The 23,643-nt window shown below is 42.9% G+C and overlaps 1 protein-coding gene across 4 annotated transcripts in view; it reads right to left on the bottom strand.

The window, feature by feature from the left end:
* bach2b (BTB and CNC homology 1, basic leucine zipper transcription factor 2b) overlaps positions 1-23,643 on the bottom strand; it is an 85,459-nt gene that overhangs the window by 24,671 nt on the left and 37,145 nt on the right. Inside the window, exon 1 of one of the 4 annotated variants that reach the window (XM_069161663.1) lies at positions 9,782-10,023. The exons of the other annotated variants lie outside the window; for them this stretch is intronic. The gene's annotated coding sequence lies outside the window, so the exon portion shown is untranslated. Of the gene's footprint in view, positions 1-9,781; positions 10,024-23,643 lie in introns of those variants that run through there. 4 annotated transcript variants of the gene reach the window in all.

Below are 23,643 nucleotides of genomic sequence, written 5' to 3'. Positions count from 1 at the left end.
TAAAGCACTTTGAGCTGCGTTTCTTGTATGAAAGGTTCTATACAAATAAAGATTATTATTATTATTATTATCATCATGATCCATCCTAAATGTACACGGACACTTGAGGCAGCTTCAGAACAAATGTAGGACACTGTGTTCTACCCTGAAATCATATTCTTAGGTGTATATGTGAATAAAGCACTCCATCTTGGTTGTTAATATCAGTCCTGGTTGATCGGATCACTATCAGTCATGCAGCTGTGATTACAGGTGCTGAACGGACCCGGTCTGCTCGTGCTACATGCAGAGGGGGTCCGGGACACATATTGACTCCATTCTTCTGCAGTGTGAATGCTAATGCATCGTGGGCCACAGTGACAGAACTCCTACTCAAATAACAGAGTCTGAATAAGTGGTTGAAACCCTGAATGCAGCTCTCAGTGCCGCGTTGCTCCGTTCATGTCGGACCACATTACTGTCACATCACAGCAGCTTCTCACGCTTGTTTTCCCCACTTAAACAGTCTCCATGCTCTTCTTGTATTTGTTTTTTATCCATTTTTTTGTGAGAAGAAGAAATACCTGCATGATTGTGGTGAGCTCAGCTGAACTGAACAGAAAGCAGGAGAGATTTACCTGCTGTAAATCAGCTGTTTGGTGATTAGAAACATGATGATTTTAACGTGTAAATGATCAGAACTCTTCACCTCCACCAACATACATTGCAAGTATTTATTTCATCTTTATATTTCTAGGATGTCTTTTTTAAAATGTTTATTTGTTTTTTTTAACGCTGCTTTGCTCTGATAAGGAGCAGCACTCCATATTTAGTGGTGTTTAGACATTGCTGATTCAGCCCATACTACAACTTCCTCTGTGAATAATGACCAAAATAATCATGTAATCGAAAAGACGCTGTCACTGACTCACCCTCTTCTGGATGAAAAGTGTTCAGCAGGACGAGAAGTGGGAATGAAGCAGCAGCTAACATCCTAAATAAAGGTAAATGCATGGATAGAGCATGCAGAGCAGACACTTCCAGCTGGTTTATCCCTACGATAACCCGAATGGCGATAAAATGATTTATTATTCGGTTGTAATCAGACCGAATGGGTTAAATTAGGAGTAATTTTTGGGGGGTTGCGACATTCAAAACAAATTATCCACTGTTTGTAGGCCACAACAGGAGCTACAGAGCAGACAGAGCAGGTTACTGTGGAGCCTCTGACATCCGCATGTGTTTACTTTCACTGTAAACACTGAGAGCCAGAAGTTCTCAATATGACAGACTTCTGAACGTGTTTGAATGTGCTGTATTTCACTGAATGAATCCAAAGGAATCTCTTTCCATGAGGTGACTTTGTCCTTTTGTCCCAGTTTTAGCACTCAGAATTAGATTTACCCAGAAAAGAGTTTATTTTCTTTTTTTTTATTATATATATTCAGGATGATCTCAGACAAACGTGGAGAAGCGTCCTCATTGTGAGTGCAGCTGCTGTAAACCTCCATGTGAAATGTTTACATGTTGTGAACACTTTGACTGACAGCTCATGGGTAATGGAGCTTCTTATATATGGAACTATTACTGAAGGGAAACTGTGCTTCCTTTTTAGTAGCTACATGATTAAACATAGAAAATACATCTACCTATCTTAATAAAAATAACTATGTAGTCCAGAAGAAGCTGTCACTGACTCATCCTGTGATGTGTGAACATGTTCAGCAGAAGTGAGAATGAGGAAGCAGAGATAACATCCTGAATAGAGGCAGCAGAATAATGTTTCTGCATCTGTGTGATGTTCAGCATCGTGCAGTGGATCTGACGTCCTCACAAACTCCAGGTCCCACAGAAGGTGAGTAACTTTACGAGTCAAAGCATGAAGGCAGAGACGAGCTCCCAACATGTGAAAATAGAAGACAGTCAGTGTGTAAATGGAAAAAGAAGAAGTGCGTGTAAGACAGTGAAGAAGAGCTCCTACCCTCAGACTCTCAACGTAAAAAAAATACTTCAAATCTGAACTGAATTCAAAGACATTTGGCAAAAAAAAGCCAAATCAAAACCAGTTTCCATCCACGACCATTACGCAATACGGTGCTGCTTGTTCTCCAGCCATCAAACCACTGCAGAAGAGCAAGAAAAGAGATGACACCACTGATGTGTTCCAGTAGAACCTCACAGTGTCCAAGAAAAACATCTACGTCTGTTTTTACTGCGTTTTGTTTTTATTGATACTCTTCAGCCAAGACAGCATGTCAGTGGAGAAGGTGTCACGCTACTAGAAATCATCCTTCCACCATTATTCACTACTACAGACTTAAAAAAAACAAAACGGCTTTAAATACTGGGCACTGTGTGCTTTTGTCCTGAGCATCAGTTTGAACAGTGTTTAGAGGAACAATTGTACATTTACAAGCAGTAAATAACGTCTCTTCAAATATGAACAGGGAGGTGGAAATATGAAAAATAGTGCAGTAATAGATAAGAAAATATCTGGCTTCACTCAAATGGACAAAAAAAAACTTGAAAAAACTGAAAATGTTGGTAAAAGGCTCCGTGATCAAGATGAAAGGAGTTTCTACTGATACACTGAACAACATGGGAAGGAAAACACTCACCCTGAATAATCCCAACAGATACACAACTTTAATGTCATAAATCTGGATTCTATTAAGAAGTCATTTTACAATGACTACAGATTTCACTCATTCTACCAGAGCTGTGCAGGAAGTTTATGTTCTCCTGAGAGAAACACTTATCATAAATAACGAGTCATTATTTCCCAGAAACTATCCTATATTCTAGTTGATTCATGACATGGTAGACAAAAAAAAAAATCCACTGGTCATTTTTTTTAATTAAAAGTGCAAGAAATGGCCAAGAAATGTAAATATTTGTATGTATGACAGTGAACTTGATATTTTTAGATGTAGAGTGAAGATGGTTAGTTGCTCTTTTTCTCCAGCTGATGATCCAACGTTGCCTTGAAACGACAGTCTAAAAAAAACTGCTTTCAATCGTGCTGAAGCTGACGTTTTCCCAGTGAACGTCTGGAATACATCTGGAAAACCTCCAGTGACGGTGAGTGGAGCTGAGAACCAGACCAATCAGTGTTTCGGCTGATGATGGAGCCGGTCACCTTTCAAAACTCTGTAACTGTTGTCTCACAGATTCAACATGTACATGACTCAGCAGCTTCTGACCTCAGGTAGTAAACATTGACATAACCATAATAATCTACTGACACTCTACTGGTAACTTGTATAATCGCAGCATTAGACTCGAGGGTGTTTTAATGTCATTAATCGGTACGGCAGCGAAGCAGATCCGGGGATTGAACCAGCAACCTGATGATTAATGGACAACCTGCTCTACTATCTGAACCACAGCCCCCCAAACACTTTGATCACAAATGATGTCCGACTTAAGAAAATGTGTGGAAACCTCGTTGAGACGTATTTGCATCAGAGTCTGTTCGGTCTGAGTTGTTGACGCGTGTCGGAGCCGCGGTAACGTTCTGATCTGTGGACGCTACGACGCTCAGCGAGGTCCGGGGCTGGTGAGCAGCGAGCACATCAGTCCAGACGGTGGTTTTGGCTGCTCACACTGTTGTGTAGTTTGCTTATTTCCACCAAACATGTCTCAGTTGGTTTCCCGGGATAATGACCTGTCTTCCAAGAATAATGTTTCCAGATGCGGTTTAGAGGTTCAGCGCAATCTAAACATGCTATTTCTACCCTGGAATGCACATTCGCTCCAGCTCTGCTTCAGACGGCTCACTGGAGGAGAAGGAAAATGCAGAGATGACACAAACACAAGGCATACACGCACGCACGCACACACACACACAAATACAATGCAAGCATAATCTCTCTCACACACACACACACACACACACACACCACAAAATAGGCGGTTGTGCAGGATTGCTGATGGATGCAGAAGGTTTGTGTTGGTGTTTTCTCTGCAGGTCAGATGTTGACGGCAGCTCTTTCTGCCACACTAACACGGATGCTGCTGGCCGTCTCGCTTAGCTGCTAACATTCCTGTGCAGACTGCAGATCAAAAGCTCAGCGGGGCGGTGGTGAGACCACTCCAGCACCGGTCCGAGCCGACTTCAAGCTCCACCGCTGGCTGCTCCCGGAGCGAGCCGGCTGATCTGAGGGAGGCTGATGAAGACTAATTCTGCTGGAAAGCTGCTCGCTCCGCACTCCCCATTACAGCAATTACAGCGTGTGTGTGTGTGTGTGTGTGTGTGTGTGTGTGTGTGTGTGTGTGTGTGTGTGTGCGTGCATGGCCGCCCACACGCTGCTGTACTGTACTTATGCTGCAGAAAGAGACACAGTACACAATGGACCTGCTGTTACCTTCCCTACAGGTGGACTCTGAGTCACATGTTTTTAGGGTGGCGTTATGTTTTTAGGGTGGAGTTATGTTTTCAGGGTGGCGTTATGTTTTTTGGGTGGAGTTATGTTTTTAGGGTGGCATTATGTTTTTTGGGTGGAGTTATGTTTTTAGGGTGGCGTTATATTTTTAGGGTGGTGTTATGTTTTTAGGGTGGCGTTATGTTTTTTGGGTGGAGTTATGTGCTCAGGCCTGATGCTGTTCACATGAGCACATTAACCCCCGACAGATAACTGCAGATCACTATGAAAGAAACTGCCCATCATCATTTTCTTTTTTTTTCCAGAGCAACAGTCTAAAACCTGAAGATGTTTAAAAATAAATCAAGTTTTAATTAAATTAATTGTAAATATACTATAATCACGGTCAATCATGGTAGTACAAACCGCAAAACTTTTTTTTGGAGAAAGTCGATATTTCTTTTGATTGATAAATTACTTACAGTTGGCATGGATCCAGTATCAGAAGTGTTTTATGCTCTGCTGACTCATTAGTTATAATTAGAGAAGAGTTTCAGTGCTGCAGCAGACACTTCAAAGATAACGCAGAGTGTTTAAGTTGTTTCAAACGTTTCTTCAGGCTGAGAGTTGCATTATTTCCTCTTTTATGCACCACAAACTAAGTGGATTTTCAGCTGAAATACTCCAGAGGGTCCGTCTCGTAACTCTCAGCCCTAAAGTTAGTCAGTCTGTATCTTAATGTGTCCTTTCATGAGAAAACTAATACTTGCATCACATCTATCCAGCCAATCAAGAGAGCAGAACAGCAGGATGTCTGCTTCAGCGTTGGCCTGACTGTATGGTATGACATGGTCCTGGTTTGGGGACTGTCAGGAGGAGGAGTGGGAAGGGGGTGGGGGGTGGTAATGTGTGACAGCGTGCTGTAATGGGATGTGATGAGTTGTGATGTGATGTGATGTGTGTCTCTTGTTACAGCAGACTGATGTGCAGGGTGTGTGGAGAGAGGAGGTGGGCGGAGTCATGATGGTGTGACACGTACAGAGGAGGGCAGACGTACTTCTTATTATCAGAGGCGCCGTCACACAAACACATCCACTAGTAAACATGACTTCCAACGCGTTCCTCTGAGGAGGTTTCTGGATACACAGTTTATCTATGTTGTCATAAAACCAACACCGTCAGGTGGCATGAAGGCTCTCTGCTGTAAAAACAAAAGAAAAGGTCTCAAGGACTCTGCTGAGGCTGCAGCTGGCATCAAAGCTGCAGATGACGTATCTGTTCTACTGAGTCACTGGTCATCAAATCATCAGATCATAAATCCAGGACAGACAGACTCAGTTTCAATCAGGCAGCTTTTAAAACACTGAATATTAAAGCACGAAACAAATGGGGAGACATTAAGCACTTAAAGGGTCCATCTGTAAGATATATATGACCGACTGCCAGAGACGGATCTCGGAGAGGAAAGCAACGAAGTTTAATGCTGATGTTGATTATTATAATGAAAAAAAACCAACCGTAAATCCAATCAGCAACTGCTCCACTACTATAAGACCACATGAACCACCTGGAAGAGTTGTTAAATTCACCAAGTCCATCTGTAGAAACAGAGTTAGAGTCAAAGAACTCCAGGACAATCACACAGTTTCACTTCTGTCTAGTCATGGAGGAGCAGTGAGATGAAGCACAACAGGAAGTACAGCAGGTGTAAGAAGAGCCTGGAGACACTGATGGAGGTTATTATAACCATTCACCTTTTCATTCTCTCTCTTTGATTAACTGACCATTTGTGGTTCTTACTTTTTATTCATAGTACTGCAACTCTCAGCAATTAACTTCAAATTTTGCACTTAAAAATCAAAACGATGGGCAGGACTGTGAAAATAAAACCGCAGTTCTCGTAACAAGGTTCAAGATTCTTCATTCATAGACTGTATGTAAAGGTGGATGAACCTTCTGGGTCTGAAAAGTGAAGCAAATGCAGAAGTGTCTTAAGCTGCAATACCACTGAGTGCCACTAGAGGGTGGCTCCAGAAAACCTCCAGCTCCATAGACTCCCATTCAACTTCTCTCATCAAATAAAAAGTCAACAAATGTTTTCCACAAGTCATTTTGGTGCTAAATTTACTCCTTTTGATCAGTTTTCTGTTGGTTCTTCTGGAAATAAATCTATAATTGGATATTATATCGTAATAGTATATTTGGAGGTGTGTTTGATTTGATTGACAGGCCAAAAAACCAAGACGACGACAGCTGAATGGTGAACTCAAACTGACGTCACACTTGGCTCGACTCCACTAGATTTACACTAAAGTCGAAGAAGTGCTCTGGTCTCAATGGTCTGATGACACATTAAGGCTATCTACAGCAAACATAATGTATTATTTCCATTATTTATTGATATATTAACACATTCATCATCTGATCATGTTTTCCATCATTTTCTGACAGGTTAGAGCTTCTCACGGGCTGGTAACCAATCAGCACGCAGCAGAATGAGCCCCACAGGTACTGCAAAAAATACCACAAATACGACAATAATTTTAATATCCTTTGAGGTATTTGGAGGATTTTTTTTATTGGAACGTCTACTCAGCATGATTGTGACAAAATACATATGCACCCTGTGGCTGCTTGTAATAAACAAGATTAGTGTGAACTGCTGCTGCTCCGGTCTAATAACATTATCCAGTGAACCAGCGGAGTCGGAGGGAAACTAACATGAACACTGTGTCACTGTGCACAACTACAGGGAAGGACGGCAGCCAGATGACTGTAATTACACCGAGGATGAACATGGTTTTAATTGGAATTATCAAATTAGGCCACGGCAGCGACGAACGCCCTTGGAGCTGTACAAGGCGGCAAATGTCAATAAGAGCGGTGGTGATGATGATGTTGATGATGGGGAGGAAAATGGAAGCTCTAATCCAGAGAGCCTATTACCTTTCAAATGAAAGCCCCACCCGTTGTCCTTTAGAGCAAAATGAAGCCAAGCAGAAGCAAAACACAAACTGTGAATTACGCTCTGATTTATTTAGAAACAGTGTGCAGATGATTTATTTTGGGGCGGTTTGAGTTCCTCAAATGATTTGGTCGACTTCCCCAAACACCCACATTAGTTTTCAGTCAGAATGATATCACATGAGTCAAACACCCGTCCAGTTCAGATTCTGTCCGTCACCAGCTTGCTAGTTCGGAGCGGTTTGGAGCAGGAAGTGACCATATTTGGACGAGCTGGGGGAGGAGCCAGCTGGTGGATCTGACCGATCTGATTGGAAACCTACGTCCCGCCCACCGATAGCTGTAACCTGACTGCACCACAGGCCTGTCAATCAAACAGACACGCCCCCCCCCCAAAACAGGTCTTTTTGAATCTTCTTTTCTAATGAATGAGGGATTATTTTCAGATGGATCTCCAGGAAACTAATAAGATGGAGTGACTTTAGCTAACAACACCGAGATAACTGATGGACACATTTTATTCACTTTGTATTTGATGAGAGTCCCTATTAGTGCTGCGAATGCAAACAAGCAAAAAGTTGGGAGGAAACTCTCCGGGTGGTTCCTTCCAAAGAAAAGTCCTTAAAATTGTTTGGTGCAAAAACACAGAGAAAGAAAAGTGAAGCTGTGAGCTCAGATGGAGCGAGGTGAGCTCATCATACCTGACAAACTGCCGAGATCATCAGAAACACATTAATGGTTCATTACAAGCATCACACGGGGATCTCAGGCAGAGAGGCAGAGGGAGCGATCACACAGGGCGGCTCTGTCTGGACAGTAATAAGAGATTTTAATGAGGACGGGTTCAGAACGCCGAGCTAATCTCAAATGTCTCCCTGGCTGTTATGCAATTACCCCCCCCCTCTCCTCCCCCCCACACACACACCCCAAAATGAAGTTAAATTCTTCATAATATAATCATGGATGTTGTTCCTTGTTATGTTGTGACTGTGTGGAAGTCGATGGGTTAAAACTCTCCGACCTCTGGCTGTTACAAAACCTATTGAATACCGTTACAAACGTCAATAAGACTAAAGAAGAATATAATCTTCTAATTACTCAAAAGTGTTTTTCATCTGCAACAGTTCAACCACAAATGAATTATTTCCTAAAGGTGAGTCCATTCTTTGACTGATGCATCAGAAGGAAGTCATAAATTCAAAAGAGCAGAGAATTCATTTCAATCACAACAGACATATATCTTCAGGACAGGAAGTAAATTTACCGACCAAAAGATTTTAAAACCAGATTGAAGCGGAGGCGTTATTTTTGGGGCTTTCCAGTCGAACCACAGAGAGTTGGCTGATATTGATTCGGAGATCATTTATGCAGGAAGGTCACGTCCGAGATGTTCTGCTGAGGGATGAGGACGCATCATTGTCATCACATTCACTCGGATGTTTGTTTGTGCAATAAAGTGTTTCCAATAAAAAGTTCACGGTAAAACCCTGAGTTGGAGGACACGGAGTCATCTGAGGCCGGGACCGGAGTCATTATACTGAAGTCCATCTACAGAGAGATGGAGAGCTCCTCGCTGCAGATGGAGATCAATATCGTCTCCCTGCTCTTCGATCGGGACGCCGAGGCGACGCAGCATCAATTCCTGAACAAGAGAGCTCAACTGAGACGGATTTATGCGGCAGATTCTGCAGGAATAGAATTAAACCGTCTGACCCGAGGAGGAACCGACTCCGGACTCCCTCCGTGTGACGTCCTCTCAGGTCCAGTGAGGTCATGTGACCGGGATCGCCCCGGTGAGACTGATCCACCGAGCTGCAGATCGTTTCCAGGCGCTCCTTCACCTGACACAGGACCTCTCTCCGTGTCCCAGAATGCACCTGGAGTGCTGCGCAGACCTGCATCTATCTGTATCTGCAGACTAATTAACAGCGGAGCTGCTTCATCTGCCGGCGCTGGAAAGGTCCAGGCAGTGACCTCAGCCGCATGAATCAATACTCAAAACAACCGCCAGGATTTACCTTCCAACGCAACAAACAGAACAATCTGCAGGTAAACCATCACAGACACACTCAGACCGCCAGGACCAGAACCGGCGACGTCAAAGACGCATCGAGAACAGAAGGAATGAAGATCTGCTGCTGCTGCTGTACAGGACATCCAAACATGTGCTCAAACAGTCTTAGTCAGGCGTTTGAGAAGCGCTTACTAACACACACTGTGGTGTCACATCACAAAACACTCAGAGAGGTAGCTATACATAAATCCTGCTGAGTCATCGCTCTTGAAGCGCCGGCTTCAAAAAATTAAGACCACAGAAAACATCATCCAGAGAAAGATGGTCTGCGATGGATCAGCATCCCTGAAGCTACCTGTTGCACTGCTCCACACTTTTCTTTATGTTCTTTAAAAAAAAAATTTGCATTCATAAAAAGTCACATTAATAGAAAACTGCTAACGAGTCAGCAGCTCGTTACCTCAGACCGCCAGCAGAGATCCAGTCATCGTCTTATTCCACTCTTTGTTCTGACAACTTTCTAATGTCTCTCACTGCATGTCAGCGACAGCTCCTGAGCCTATCAGTGTGTGTGGGTGGTGAGTATGACTGAGTGAGAGAGGTATGTGTGTGAGTGTGTGTGTGTGTGTGTGTGTGTGTGTGTGTGTGTGTGTGTGTGTGTGTGTGTGTGTGTGTGTGTGTGTGTGTGTGTGTGTGTGAGAGATGGCATGCCGGAGTATTTTTGGGCCCTGCCTGCTTGAATGCAGCTTGTATGAATCATGACTTCCCACATAGTAGGTCAGTGCGCGGGGTGAGTCATATTGCTGTCTTATATGGTAACGCGCTGCACATGTGACAGAAACACAGAGAGGTTATCTATAGACCGGCTCGCTGCTTCGAATGTCTGCTGCCGAGTCTCCTCAGGATCACACAACACCTCGTTTATCCGTTCCATGTCATCTCACAACAAATATCCCGACAGGACGAGCCTCTGATTCGTCTCATCTCAGAGGTTGAGGCTGGAAAAACTAAAAACACCATATTGATGGAAAAACTCAGGTTTTTCTATAGAAATGGAAAAGAAAAAAACACTGGAATCTCTGGGAGTTAAATATAGTCTACATATATTACTAAACACCTCATCTCTGAGGTTGTGACTGAAAAAAATAAGAAAACTAAGATACTATACATAGTAGTAGTAATATAGAAATATATACAGTATATCCTAATAAGACTCATATATTCTGCAAAAATGAATAAAAACAACACTGGAATCTTAGAGTTAAATATATATATTACTATATATATATAAACTGGATGCATGTATATCACAATATTTATTTTCTAAGTGCGGAGTCTTTTTATTTCATTTTATCTGATCTGTTTTTATTGTTATTATCATATTTGTTTGTTGTGCGCCAGTCCTGTAACATTGTGTGTAATTGAATAAATAAATAAGGCGATATGTGTGAGTTTGGTTTTTAGTTATCAACATTTTGCTGTGACTCAACATGACTCAGACCTTCAGCTTCATGTCATATTACATTCCCACACGGCAGCGAAACAACAGCAGCTGCTTATTGTATTTCCGCAATATTTGTACTGACAATAACAATGTGACACGACAAACTGTTTGTCTGAACGTCTTCCTGTGAAACTGGCTGAATCAACAAATCAGCAAACACCTCAGTTTGAAGCGCAGCCACCTCAGGATGGAATAAAACAGCCCAAACTGCAGCGTGGTGTGACAGAGGGAGTGGATTAGGATCTGTGTAGCAGCACATCTTGTGCTAATGAGGCCGATGATTGGCAGGAGAAGGAGCTTCCAGCACCAGATCATGTGCTGCATTATTAATGCCGGGCCTGGTGGAAGTGAAGGTGGGGGTGGTGGTGGTGGTGGTCATGCAGGCTTTACTTTAAACAATAAATGTAGCTTTAACTGTCAATTTCTTCATCTCCGTCCTCCAATGGAAAAAAAGGCGAGTGGAACGTCTCCCCACAGGAAAGAGTTCGCCCACGTCAGAACCGTCACAACGTCTGTACGCATGTGTTTCTACGTGTGTGGGTGTTTGTGTGCATGAGTGATCATGTGTGTTTGAGTGAGTGAGCTGAAGAGTACGAGTCTGTTGACACGGCAGAGAGAAGCAGTTTTTTTTTTACACGTTGCAAAAAAGAAAGAAAAAAGAAGAAGAAGAATAAAAAAAAAATGCGCAGAACTGGAGAAAATCTGCAAATATTCAGCTGAGATGAAAGAGCTGCCGAGCCGGGCCGCCAGGATGTGACTGTCAGCAGGAACACCGGCCTCTTCCTTTGGTTTTGTGTCCTGGTGTCTCGTGTTGTTCTGCAGGTTCTAGCTGCCGTTTAACGATGCACTTCTCAAACAGTGACTGTTCACACTCGACGGTGACACCTGCACGTCCTCCCATGACCAAAACATTCAAACCATTTGGAGGTTGAATTTCAGGAACACGTGGCGTGGACCCAAAACACCTCAATTTAAGTCTCACCAAGATCAAAATCTCTTTATCAATAAAAAACAAATAATAATACAGACAACTGTGTGAAAACTGACAGTAGTCATGCTAAGAATTTCTCTGTGGAGGTCAGCTCATTCACCATAAAAAGACTTTTAACTCAATCATAACTCAGATCTGTAAAACATGATGAGGTCACAGTGACTGCAAAATAACTAATAATACATCCAGTAATAAAACACTTAAATATCAATCTACTACAGCAGCCTCATGTATTGATGCTACTAATCTAAACCAGCTGATAACAATGTTGGAATAGAACTGAAAAATGATGATGAAAAACTGACCAACAGACCAGATCAGAAAGAGACGACACCGACACCAACACCACCACCAGCACCACCAGCAGCACCAGCAGAAACACCACCACCAACACCAGCACCAGCAGCAACACCACCACCAACACCAGGACCAGCAGCAACACCAGCACCAGCACCAGTACCAGCAGCAACACTAGCACCAGCACCAACACCAGCACCAGCAGCAACACTAGCACCAACACCAGCACCAGCAGCAACACCAGCACCATCACCAGCAGCAACACCATCACCAGCAGCAACACCAGCACCAGCACCATCACCAGCAGCAACACCAGCACCAGCACCATCACCAACACCAGCACCAACACCAACACCAGCACCAGCATCATCACCAGCACCAGCACCAAAACCAGCACCAACACCAGCACCAACACCAGCACCATCACCAACACCAACACCATCACCAACAGCAATACCAGCACCAATACAACACCAGGACCAAAACTAGCACCATTTCGCAAATACAACCAAACCACGTATACTTCTGTTCATAGGACAGCGCCCTCTATGGGCTGCACTAATTATTATGGGAATAGAGCCATGTGCTTTGTTCCAGGTTGCGTAGTAAGTCACTGTTTTGAGTGCATCAATGCGTTCATACTGACAAGTATGGAAACATGCAAGTACCCAGATAAAGGACACTTTCTATACTCAGCAGTCGCCATCTTGGCTACGTTAGCGGAAAGGAAGAGACCAGTGAGTTTTCAAACTGCAGCGTCAGAGGATGATGCAGCTGCTGCAGAACAACAGAAAGCACTGAACAACATTTACCGATGCAAGAAGTACACACATCTAAGAAAAATGACCAAATTACGAAAACCCCCAAAAAACGGGCGGACAAAACTGGTCACTCCTGAAAGTCTCTCACTGAGGTCCAAAACTACGCAGAGGACAGAACAGAACTACAGTCGGTGACAGACTGGTGGAAAATGCAGGTGAGGGATTATGTTTTCAAATGTATGTTAATATCAGATGTGTTTTGTTACAAGTTCTGTTTTTATCAGTAAAAGATAACTTGATCACCTCTAATATGGACATGTTCACTCAGGGTCTGAAGGACGTGTTGATGGTTGTTGAAGTTCTCTCAGACAGATCAATAGGACAGAACAGTTTAATATACAGATGTTTCCAAAGCTTGAGTCTTTGATGACACATCTCTGACAGCTGGGGGAGGATGGGATTCACTTTCACTGTGACTGTCAGCCTGGGTACAGTGCTGAAAAGTTATCCTTGTTTTCTTCTATTGATGATGGATAATATGTGGTTCTGGCTTTTTTTTTTTTTTTTTTAAATGATATTACAGTGTCTTTACATGCTGAGTGACAATCGCCACCTCCTTTTCCAGCTTAAACGATGACTGCAAAGAAGCTAACTTCCTGTTTCATTGCTCTGTTTTTCACACTCAGCATATTTTAGTATTTTTTCTATAATATTGACTCCTGCTGGTCTTTTCTTGGTGGGCTTTAGGTGGCTCAAAGACTTTGGTTGAGCAAATACTGATAACTGTGAATAAAATCTTCAACCAAAAGTATTGAGAACCGAACAAGAGCTCTCTTACACAGGAAGGTTCAACCTTCAGGGGATATTTACTGGAAGGTACGTTTGATATGTTGAACACTGAAATACATGTGAAGAACTCAGTAAACTGACGAGTATTAAAAGTTCGTTAGTGAGTTTCTTGTATCTGATGAAATATTAAACCAGTTTTTTAATTAACTGAAAATCTAAATTCCTCAACATAAGATCATGAAGAAAGAATCATTTCATTATTAGCTTGTTTACAAAACTCAGAATTTCAAACTCAGAGTTACAAAGCTTTTATAATGACCATCAAATATGTCCATGTAGAAAATACTTGTGGACAAAAGGCCTTTGTTAAAACCTCACAAGGGTTTTTCCAGTTTCTGTTTTCTTTATTTTTAAAAAAAATGTATTATATCATGCCCGAACTGAGTCATCTCCATGACAACCAGCCCAACTCCATCTGCTGACAAACATGGTGTGTTGCGGTTGAAAGTTCAGTGAGAGAGAGTTGTTGAACCTTAACGATTTTTTTTCATTTCTAAAATACTGCAGCGGCCTTTTTAATATTTGTGCAACAAAAATCTCAAACGGATCTTTTTAGAAAGCAGAATAAATCACAACATTACAAGACTTCCACTTCTCTGCGTGTGTGTGTGTGTGTAATCTCTGTGCAGTCTGAAAGTATATTTTTCTCACTCTTCATACTTGACGTGTATCTGTGGTTTCTATAACCACCGGACTCACTTCACAGCTCAGCTCTGTGAATCATATAAGAGAGATTACAAGTTTCAAACAAAGCAATCATGAGTCAGCTGATTTCACAGCAGCTCCAGACACGATGAGAACTGCTGCTGCTGCAAAAACCCCTGGAAGGGTGTCGGTTCAACGCGTGCTCGTCAGGTAAACGGCTGTATGAGCTCCCGTCTCTAATACCGAGTCTATGAGCCGGCCTACTGTGCAGCACCAGAGCAGAGATGTGTCAAAGGTCAGTCAGAGGAGTGGAAGTGTGTCAGCCAGCTCCAGTGCGAGGGCACGCAGTGAAAGGTCATGGTTTCAACCGTGCGCAGATGTGAAACAGATGTGACACGCAGTGCGGTTTGGTGGCTTTTGGGCAGAGGTGTCGATGAGTCAACCCGGGAAGAGAAAGCGGAGCTCATCGATCAGACCCCGGTGGAAATATGTGCAGGGAGGAGGGACAGTATCAGCAGCCGGAGGTGTCGGAGGGTGTCGGGTTTGATCACTTGTTTACAACCACAGATGAGTCATAGAGGGATCTCTAAATATACAGTATTTTAATATAGACAGATGTGCAGCCGGTCTGTGATGTTGGTGACATTTCTGGTTATATTTCTACACACAGGAGAATAAAACTCTCCTACCTGAGATGTATTTACACTTCACACTCATTACAGTAATCTGTTAAACACACTGAGAGGATCCAACTGCTCATGTTTGCGGCGCACTTTTATATTATGATAACACACAATCTGACACTTGCATGGTTCAAGGAGCCACTCATAAATCAGCAGTTCATGAGGTACGAATGGAAAACTATGCAGCAGGTTGACAGAAGGACTGTGATTGGAGGTCCAGTTAGTGTGTTGTTTCCAGCTATAGCAGGAGGAATCAACGGTATTACTCACTTGTATTTGCAGGGTTCCCACAGGTCAGGAAATATCAGGGAATTCTAAAAACCTTTTTGTTTGCATGTTTAAAATTTAAGTTTCCACTTATCAAAATGAAATACTTTCCATGTATGTAGCCATAAATTTTGTAGTTATACTCAAAGTGTATGTTTGGAAGCATTAGTGACGGTTTGATCAGAGGAACCCTGTTCTTCTTTACAGAAGCTGGTTTTCTGATGTCTCTTTAGTTATAACTTGTTTACTTTTGAAGTAATTTGATAATAAAAATACAGATATGAAGGTGTTTATATTTCTGTTTCCTTCCTAAGTGGATTGTTATGTTACCGCCCTTCCACGAGACTCCACCTGATTATGTAACAATACTGTTAATAAAACAGTATGTGATGGTAGTCACAGTATTTTTGCTCTTTTGTAAAGCTGCGCATGAAATTATTGAGCATCATCATCGTCATCAGTTCCTGAACCTGGTACAAACACGCATTCATGCTCAATCTCATAACATTTTTACATGCACATGGATTTCAGTGCACAAACTGCAATTTTGACTAATAAAAACATAACTACAAAAATCTTAATATTTTCCCATCGAATAAAATAATTTATTTTGAGTTAGCTGCAGAAGCACAAGAGTTTAACCACCTGCATGGTCTTAAGGGAATTAGAAGTTTACCAAAGTTCAACGATGAGACCGAACCAGATTGAATCACGCTCCACTGCATGACTTTATATGATTATGACTTCTACATTGAGTTTTATTCATTAAAGAACAGTTTTTCCTCGGAGTCCCTCCTGCACGTCTCACAACCAGTCACCATCCCACCACAGGACTCTTAGCGGGGCAGCTGCATCCACCCTCCTGCTGAGCACAATAATGTCATCCGCTGGCGTCAGAGTCTGCACCAAAACTTTTTCAATAACTCACGTCATCTCATATTTATGTGGTGTTAATTTGGACTCATTCATCTCACTGTAATGTTTCAGCAGTCTGTTCTCCATTGACTCGTGAGCTCTATTATCCAACAATTAGCTCCGCCCCAGGGATCTGATTGGTCAACTGAACATTAGGAACAAATCATCATGACATCACACCCTGCTCATCACTAGAAATATCACTCCTCCTCCTCAATAGGAATATAGAATTAGAATTGAATTTGATATAATTTGCAATATAATGTAGCTTCTACTTGTTAATAGTTCTATTAAATGACCCATTTGGTGAAGTCAGGACTCTTTTGGTCGCTCTGAGCACCTGTATTGTAACACCACGGATAGTCACGCACTTACAATCCTGGTGGCGGCTAGCTGGACCGGTTTGGTTTGAACACACGACACGGTGCTAAAACACAAGTCCATGGATATCTTTGTTCATCCAATATCTTTGTTCCAACCAGACTGAGCTAGCTGGGCAGTTTAGTGTTTCTATGTTCTGTAATTATTCAGTTGGAGACTAGAAATCCTCTCTGTTGCTAGGTGGTTGCTAAGGGTCAGACTACTTCCTGGAGTAGTAAACATTGCATACGTTACATTTGCTTCAACTGACGCGACTGATTGTTTTCCAGTTGTTAGTCATACACCATGTGTTGCCATGGAAACGGAAACCACGCTAACAAAAAGTTTAGTATTTGGAGAGTGAATTGTGCCACAATTTAAATACATTATGATTACATGTTTTATTTAGATGGTAACTTGTATAATCTCAGTGTTACAAGCGCCTCGGTTCTGACCGCATCACTGTCGTGCCAATAATCATGTTAAAGCACCCTCTCGTGTAATGTTGCTTAATGGAACCACAAGTGGCTTTGAATAATTACATCTTATTTATTCAGGTTAATAGTCATTAGTTAATTAAGTGTGTGTGCTGTGTTGTAGACACACTTCACACAGCCTTCCCCTCTACTGAGTTGTGTCCCTAAAGGAAGCTGCTGATCAGTATTGATCTACGGGACTATTGATCTCTGCTTGATTAAAGCTCTGAATGGTAACAGGTTCAAGGAGCACTCAGGTGTTGTGGGACAGAAACCTGAGCTCCCAGCAGCTCCGTCCACCTCGTCACAGACACGATGGTACACGGACGGGTGACATGCTTCTGAGCAGCGTCTGATTGATCTTTCCACCACAGCTGGAAATGACTTTGCCAATAATCATTTGAAAGCACCATATGTATCGGAACCACACAGGCAGCGCTGTGGTGTGTTTTCACATCCGGATTCTCTTCTGATGAAATTTATTACATGGTAACATCCATCTTTGTTCAAATTAAATATCCACCATAACACAGAGATAAAGCATTAAAGCACTTTCAGGGTTATCAGTGACTCCGCAGCCTGTGTATCATTTGTTAGTGTCATTACGGCTGACTGATGAATACGATGTTAAACTGCAGGTTCATATCTGCATCTGTCAGCAGCTCCTTGTAAAGATAAATCTATATCAAAATGAGAATCTCTTGATATGACAGAATCCATTCATTATTCAGTAGCATGGAAATTCCCCTCATAGAGCAAACATGAGTGAACAGCAGCTGAGGGGAATTCTGATGCGCTGTCCCATTCAGCTGTCAATCACAGGGGATTTAATGTCACTTACATGCAAATGTTTATATGAAATGGATCAGATTTGGAACCATCAGTGGCTGTTAAAGGTTTTCTGTTTGCTGCACAAATCAATATTGTGGTGGAACGTACGGTCGCTTGTAAACACAACTACAGATAATTCTGCCACATTTACGTGACATCATTCAGTTTTTGAATAGGAACAGCTGAAATTAGAAGCAGCTTCTTAACAACTGAAACAACAAAGAAAGGCGCAAATCGAGGCTAATAAAAGGACAAAAAGTGAATATTTAGGGCAAGCAGATGAAACAAGTGAGCAGTAAAAGTAGCTAAGTGAGTCACTGACATGACACAACACAACCAGCCAACACCGCTCACGGTTCTACTTGTTTGGTTCTACAGCAGCCGTACTTCCTGCTGCATTCAGAGAAACACTGATAAACCAACTGTACACAACAAACCACCAGCAGACAGACACAGGGAGCCCCGGGGGAACGCAGCTGAAGAGACCGGTGTTTCCCTCAAGAGCTGCTGGACACCAAACACAGAGCTGAAAGACCAGAGAAGATATGGAGACCTGTTTTTGGGCCTGTGAAAAGCTGCTCTGAATCCAAATCAAACCAAACGTGTTTGTGATGCAGTCAACCTGCTGTCACGGCGTGACAGCGTGAAATAGACACGCTTGTACACAACCGCAAAATGTGAGATAGCTACGCCTAGAAAAAAAAATGGGCAACTGTCACGCCTAGATGTCGCCAAGCATAGCTATCTCCCGTTTTACTGCCAGGGAAAGGCGTGTCTATTTCATGCTTTACCGTGATGTAGCGCGAGGGGCTTTTTTCGGTACACAAAACCTGTATAAAAGACGCAATCTGCTGCATGAATAGATACACATTTTTTCGCAAACATATGAATGTATAATAACTTAATAAGGTTAGACAATGTAAGGCTTTTTCCACTGCCCCAAAGTATTGGATGGATTCATCTATAATGAAAATAGGACTTAGTTGGGTCCCTGATTTATTTCCCCGCTGGGAAAAAACTACTTTCAAACTACTTTACACCGCGAGATCTGCAGCCCTGCACTTTGTCTGAAAGGTCACCCTGTGCTGCCATTTTCACTCAGCCTGCAGTCATGTGCCGAGGCTGCGCTGCGCTGACTGATGCAGACGACCAGCCTTCCTCTCAGATCAGCCGGGAGGGACCGGCGAGGGGGAAAAGGCGCAGACGCAAGCTGTTGCTATTTGCGACCGACAGACATCGTCGGCTGAAATGACACGTTGGACGATGGTCTGCGGGAGGACGCTGGCTCTTCCAGTGGCACACAGTTCCTGGAAGTCATGATTGATGCACATCTCCACTGGAGCGTCTTAATGGTTTTAGCTCGTCTGTGGCCGTGCAGCTGCCACACAGTGGACGCGGCAGCTCTTCAGCTCCGATCGGGGATAAATGGCCCTTCTTCATCCTGACCGAGGTCGGCCTCTCTGCACACCACAAATTACTCCCTGAAGCGCTGGCAGGCGGCGGCGAGGAGAAGCTGCCGTTTGTTTGTTTATGGTTGAGAATGTGCACTAAGTCGTAACAGACTATTTATAGCTGACTAATCCTGCAGTGGATTTATAATGGCCCAGACCAGCCGGATGATAAAAATAAACACAAAAAAGCTTCATTGTCTGCTGGATTCATGTCTGATCTGTCATTATTTCTGCCCTCTACATTTCCATTACATAAAAAAAAATTAATCTCTGCATCGTGCAGTCATGGTTATGAAGTGTTATGCAGAACACAGACATCAACTTATTATGAAACATCTCTGGGACTGCATCCATGATAATTATGTATGATGAATCACAACTACCAGAAGGGGGATTTCTGCAGCAAATGTCAAAAACAACATGTTTTTCATGGACAAATCTCAGGACATTTTTCGCTGTGAAACATTTATTCTGCAGCTCTTCTGCTGAGGTGGGCGGTGACACACATGACCACACACACAGGCCGCGTGGTCCCCCTCCCCTCAGGCTTTTATCCAGGACGAGGTCCTCTAACTGTCTACAACCCTGCTGACACGCACGTTTACAGGCCGAGCCGCTACCTCTTTAATAGCTTTAAAGCATCACACCGGGACCTGGGACCTATTTCACATCATTAGCTACACCTCGCTTCCATCTTGGCTTAAAGGTACCCTGCTGCAGGCCAATCTGAGCTCCAGAAAACCTGCAATGAAAAATGTGATTCATGCTGCTTTTAACATATTTACACATACTTATCTTTGACCTAAAAACCTGCAGACACAGGCGGTCCAAACCTGAGAGCAGAGTAAACAACAAAGTGCTGCATCATGGCTGAGCTGGTACCTTTTCTACAGAATGAGCCATATGTAGAAGAAGACATGCCTTGGACGGAGGACAGATTTAACCCATCTTTGATATTTTAATAGTAAGAATGAAGACGGCAAATGGTTCAGTCATGAGGAGGCTCTCACTTGGCGTTAATGCAAACCATTTCAGACTGGTGATGGCAGGAAATTCACCTCATCATGCAATCTACAATGGTTCTCAGGAGAGGAGGTAATTCAGGGCTAGAATCTGCTTGTTTTATTTCTTACTTACTTATTTCTGTAGCAAAATATTTATAAGTCATTTTTTTTACTAGTGCTCTCAGTGGACGCAGCTTCTGGGTCTAAAAAATGAGGCTGATGCAGAGGCGCCTGAACCATTCAAGTTCTCTGAATAAAATTCTCAATAAAATGCGTCCATCAGCTATCTCGGTGTTGTTAGCTAAAGTCACTCCTTATTAGTTTTCTGGAGGTCCATCGCTGGCTCCTCCCCCAGCTCGTCCAAATATGGTCACTTCCTGCTCCAAACCGCTCCGAACTAGTAAGATGGTGACGGACAGAATCTGAATTGGAGGATTCATAATGTTCATAAACCAACGATGACGTCACTGATGGTTGATGGTTGCTCACGGTACATTTCATTAAGAACCTGATCTCTCCACACTGCAGTGAGATGAGAGCATTTATTGAGGGATGAGCTGACGGCAGGTAATCTGTTTCCCAGGTGTTGATGAATGGCTGCTGTTCCACATGTCAGAAGTAGGTATACAACCAGAACCAGCTGTCCTTTCTGCCCTCCGTCCACCCAGCTCCAGGCTCAATATGTTCTAATGTAAAGCTCATCGATCTGCAGCCTGCATAAGCTCCACCACCATGTGGACGCACGGACGCTGCACAGGCTGTGAATGTCATCCAGTTCAACCCTTAAGTAGACACACTTCATCAGACCGGGAGCATCGATCCGGTCACTGATCCGTGAGCGTACGGCCTGAAAATACAACAGCATGCAAATTCTGTCGACTTCAACAGAGTCTTCACTGTTTCAAGTCTGAGGAGTTGAGTTTATTCAGGAACAGGAGAATCCATCAGTGATGTGTGACTGCAGAGAAACTGGATGGTCTCTTGTTTGTTTTGGGTTTTTAGTTTGTCCGCTCAGACTCAAACTTTCTCAGCACGGTGAGCAAAACATTTCCACATTTGGCTCCTGGCAGCACGTCAGCAAACAGGCTGCTATTCCACAGGCTGCAGTGGAGCTGGACTCCATTCATCCATATATTATCTCTTTATGTATATCAACATGTATTATTTTTTAGCAGCATATTGCAGACATGCGTCATTAAAAATGCTATAAAAGTGAAACTCTTTACAGTCAAAGCCTATAGAGAACATATAGTATATGAACTTCTTTGCATTGACACTATATCAAGTAACTATCATGCAAATGTGTTAAAACCTGTTTCAATGAAACTTTTCTGCTTCTTTAAACACTGACAGTCAACCAGCTGTGAAACCGTGACAGCTCTACATTTCCTCAGAGTGTTTTATTGCTCACGTATATGTCAGGTGTCCACACACACAAGCTTCAGCATGAGCAGTTTACTAGCGTGGCTCGGTGCCTCCAGTCTGCCTCATCGGATGAACTTTTCCTCCTCTGCAGCAACATTTGTAAAAGAAGCCAAGACTTCACCTGTCAGGACAACCGCCCAGAGTGAGTCATCGTCTGTTCGCCGGACCTCCACCGAACTCCACGCCTCCAAATCGCACATACAAAAAGATGTAGAGCAAGTTTTACACTCTTCTCTGCTTGTGAGTTGATCATGAGTTGTTGGGAAGTGGAAACATGACTGCAGAAATATATTTTAATGCTATTTTATAAGCTGAATTATTCAGAATTCTTTCACTTCCTGTGTGTCGTCATCTCGTTTCAAGCAGTCGTTCAGGCTCGACACAAACTGTCTGCAGCAAGGTGACGAGGAGGGAGGAGAGGAGGGAAGAGAGGAGGGAGGGGGGTTAGAATGGGCCACAGAGGGGCCTAGTAAACAGCTCACAAAGCATCAGGGTTGCCGCAGGACATGCAGCTCCTCCCATTCTTTCACACACACACACACACACACACACACACACACACACACACACACAGTGCACTGATGGAGGCGGTGGCATCAGGAGTGGGTGGGTGGCAGGAACTTAGGAACTTAGACTCCATTTCACTTCCCCATTCCCACAGAAGTAGAGCGGAGCAGCCCCCCCCCCCCCCCCCACACACACACACACTGCATCCTGGTAAACAGGCCTGTTCACACTGTTTACATTGTTGTCCTGTTAGAACTCTTCGTTCCTGCAGTAAAATATAAATTTCATTAACCGCTGTCCTGTTGGAGTTTTTTGTGGATTTGGATCTTCAGAGGTACAGTTCAAGAACAAGTGTTCACCTATTAAAACCTTTGAGATTCCTTTTGGCAAACTCCTTTTATCATATGAGTGTGATTAAATTGGTTTATGACCGTATACGTTGTGATTTATCAATGAGACAACCGTACAGGAAAAATTACGACCATCTAGAACCACTGTGTTCTCTGTTATTATGGAGGGTTCTGTAGTTGTAGGCCTCACTGTTCTCCTTAATGTTGTTAACCTGTGTTGTCCACAGTTCTTCTTCCTTTCTACAATGAAATAAGATGTGTTAAATACAGGGGAAGGCTGCAGCATACTGCAGATTCTTTACTGGTTTAATTAGGAACAGAAAAGTAAAAAAAACTAATAAACAAACAAATGTTGTTTACAACCATTCTGCAAAGCTTGAAGTAAAAACCCTTAAAGGCCTCTCGTGGTTTCTGGGTGGTGACAGCATTCACATTTTCATAAGTGCACAACCGAATCCACAAACAAATCTATATTTCATGAATTGAACCTCCAAATGTTGAAATAAATAATTCACTAAATAAACAACATGTAGAGAGATTTCTCTGAACAGCCAGAGAGGGCAACACCTGCATTTACAAATGTATCTGAAGTTGATTTTGCATTTACATTCAAACGACAACATTTTTGGTACGAGGTGTATGCATCCAGTTTATCTCGGTGAGGATGAAATGATGCATTCACTGGCCTTCTTCTCTTCGCCTGGTTTCATCCTGAAATCAAGGACTGTGAGGACTGAACAAAATGTAGAAATGCCCTCACAGAGATGGTTTTAAAGTGAAGAATTGCCCCCCCCCTTCCCCCCACACACACACACGCACGCGCACGCACACACACACACACACACACACACACACACACACTGTTTTTTTTTCAGCCAGCTCCTCTGAGTCATAATATAAAGAAGGAAGCCAAAAATGAGTCAGAAAATGTTCCACAAGCCTAATAGTACACCTCAGCGTTGCATGAATGACTCTCAGGACTGTTTGTCTCTCGACACAATAAATA

The sequence above is a fragment of the Embiotoca jacksoni genome, unplaced genomic scaffold (assembly GCF_022577435.1).
Source record: "Embiotoca jacksoni isolate LCO1_2020_lvr unplaced genomic scaffold, fEmbJac1.0.p SCAF_29, whole genome shotgun sequence".
Taxonomy (NCBI): Eukaryota; Metazoa; Chordata; class Actinopteri; family Embiotocidae; genus Embiotoca; species Embiotoca jacksoni.
Note: the sequence above shows the minus strand (reverse complement) of the source record. Positions and strands in the feature narration are given on the sequence as shown.